The sequence below is a fragment of the Mastigoproctus giganteus genome, chromosome 13, assembly GCF_048544385.1.
Source record: "Mastigoproctus giganteus isolate SK-2022 chromosome 13, ASM4854438v1, whole genome shotgun sequence".
Classification (NCBI taxonomy): domain Eukaryota; kingdom Metazoa; phylum Arthropoda; class Arachnida; order Uropygi; family Thelyphonidae; genus Mastigoproctus; species Mastigoproctus giganteus.
Window position 1 is genome coordinate 70,540,499 of NC_143587.1, and position 2,915 is coordinate 70,543,413.

Consider the following 2,915-nt stretch of genomic DNA (forward strand, 5'->3'; position numbering starts at 1 on the left):
CTGCAGAACGACGAATGACTCTCCACCTTTCTGAACTTGAAGCTATATCTAATAGAATCATAGACATAGATTCTTTTCTTCAACGTCTAGAAGACGAAAAACCCGCATTTCTGTTAATGCAATCAGTTATACTTGAGCATCTTGATTGTGTTAGAGAACGTATAAAGAACGATGTGTTTACTGGCTCTATCGATGTTTCGTTTAACGACGTGTATGCGTACTTTGTAAGAAATGCTGAACCATCTACAAGTGTTAAAATTTTTTCTGCTAAGTGCTCGAAAGAAGGTGTAGTTACTGAGTTCAACGATTATGCTTTGTACAATGCTGTAGTTTCGATGATCGAAGAACTTCAAACTGCTTACACTACGAAATATACGAAGTATCCGTTCTGATCAAAGCAATGTGCATATGTAAGTTTTTGTGTTGATTTTTTGTGATTAGTAACAACATCTGTAAAAACTTACCAATAAAAACATGTCTATTTGAAAAATATTGTCTGTCTTTTTTCTTAGAAAGTAGAAATTAAGTTTTAATTTTCCATTAATCAATAACCTTTTTTTTTTAAAAAAATTGAGAATTTACTTTTAGGAAAGAAATGATTTCGAATATAGATTTTTAAAAAAAAAATTCAAAGTTGTGGAAAGAATCTGAAGAAAGTAAATAAATATATATACACATGAATACATTTTACTTTTCAGGTTTTTTTTTTTTTTTTTTTTCAAGATAGACTAAGCATCAGGATACAAAATTCAACTTGAAGAGGAACCATCATAAATAGTTATGGGTAAAAATATATACATATAAAAATTTAACCATCAAAAAAAAGCACATAACATAACATTAAACATATAAAAATACTTAATTTTTCAGCTTTTCAACTTGCAGAATAGATCGGTAGATGGCGACACAGTTTCTTGGTAGTTACGATGTCTTGGCAATCTCCGTTCAAGAAGTATTGTGACACCAAGTATCCGTATGTGAGAGAAAAAATATATATTTAAATAAAATCCTTAATTTCAACTTTCAGAATGACACGCTAGATGGAGACACATTTTCTTGGTTGTTACGATGTCGTGGCAATCTCCGTTCAAGAAGTATGTAGGGAAAAAAAAAATATATATATATATATTTAAATAAAATCTTTTAATTTTCAGCTTTCAGATTGCTTCCACAGATGGCGCCACATATTGCAAAGCCACTGAAATATATTTAAACGGCAAAGTCATAGCTACCTAGGAAAAAAAAAAAAAAAAAAAAAAAATTTAAACACCTTAAATAAAATAAAATCTTTGATTTCAGCTTTCAGAATGACTCGCTAGATGGCGGCACTGTTTCGTGGGCTTCTGTTGTCGTGGCCATCGTCGGGCTCGAACTTTTGTGACCCCCCCCCCCAAGTGCCCGTATGTCTACAGCGTCCACGTTTTTCCCGCCAAAACCTTTGTCTTGGGAAAGAATGTCTACTGCTCTATTTTCTTGTGTGTGTGTGTGTGTGTGTGTGTGTGTGTGCGTGCGCGAGCTCAAGAGCTCGGGCTTGTGTGTGTGTGCGTGCGCGAACCCACAATTCATTGCGCACCCTCCAACGCCACCTTGAAAACCAATGCGGCAAAAGCAGACGATTTCTACGGCATCAACAGACCAGAAAATCACCGGTAGACTCAGAGCCGAAGTCGGTTTATACCCCCAAACCAATCAGAACATCGGTTCATATCCCCCTCCAATCAGAAAAAGGCGAAATACAACTTCATACGTCACACTCACACCACTCTTAACTATAAGAGCTACATTTACACATATTCTTACAACTGAAAGGGTAGCCATGGGGATAAGCACCGGACCACCAGTAGCAACGACATGGGTTCGAGCCTGGGTAAAGAAAAAAAAAATTTTTAATTTAATGGCGAAAATAAGTGGCGCCATCTAGCGGGCGAAATAAGAACTAAAATATATTTTTCCGCAACTAAGCCTCGGCGCAACCGCTAAACCTAAACCTCGGCTCGCTTCACCGGCAGACGCTCAAAACCTAAACGGCAAAACAAGCGACCGACGCGGCAGCACGCACGAAAATTGACGCCAAAATTCATAGAGCCGAAGTCGGTTAGAACCCCAACCTTATACTACTTACATTAGATTTCCAGTTTGTAAGGCTGACTACGTTAAAATTAAATGCATCTCTTTTATTATATACGTTTACGTCTATTTTATTAATGTGGAATATTTCTATATGAAGATCCAAGTAATTTGCTATAGTATCGGAACTATTAGTTTTTTCCAATACAAGTTCTACTGGATATAATTTACTGTAATCCTGGACAAAATGTGGACAATTAAAAACACATATATCATCTACGTATCTGTATATAAGTAGGTTATCTTTAAATTCTCTTTCTGTATAATACAGATAAAGGTTTGCGATTATGCTTGATGCTGGACTTCCCATAGGGGTGCCAGTCACTTGTAAGTATAACGAAGTTCCGTCATATACATAATTATTAAAGATGCATAATTTTATTAGAGAATCCCAATAGGTTAAATCAACCTTTATAGCATTTTTATTTTCTAAATATAGTATCTGGAGGACGACTTTTAAATTATCAAGATTAATACTCGTAAATAGACTGTTAAAGTCAAATGTTTGTATTTGATGAATATTGTTATTTTTTATAGCATTTATAATCGGTAAGTTATTATTTATTATAATAGTTTTATTTAAGTTATTTAATATAATTTTAAGTAACTTTTCTAACGTTTTTCCGGGAAATTTAGCATAACTATCTCTATATGATGTTATGAATCTAAAAGCAATGGGTGATTTATGAAATTTGGGTATGCAATAGATAAATGGATATTTTAGGTTATTATACTTTAACTTTAATTTTTTATGCAATGCAATTAATTTTTTGATTATTATATTAGAG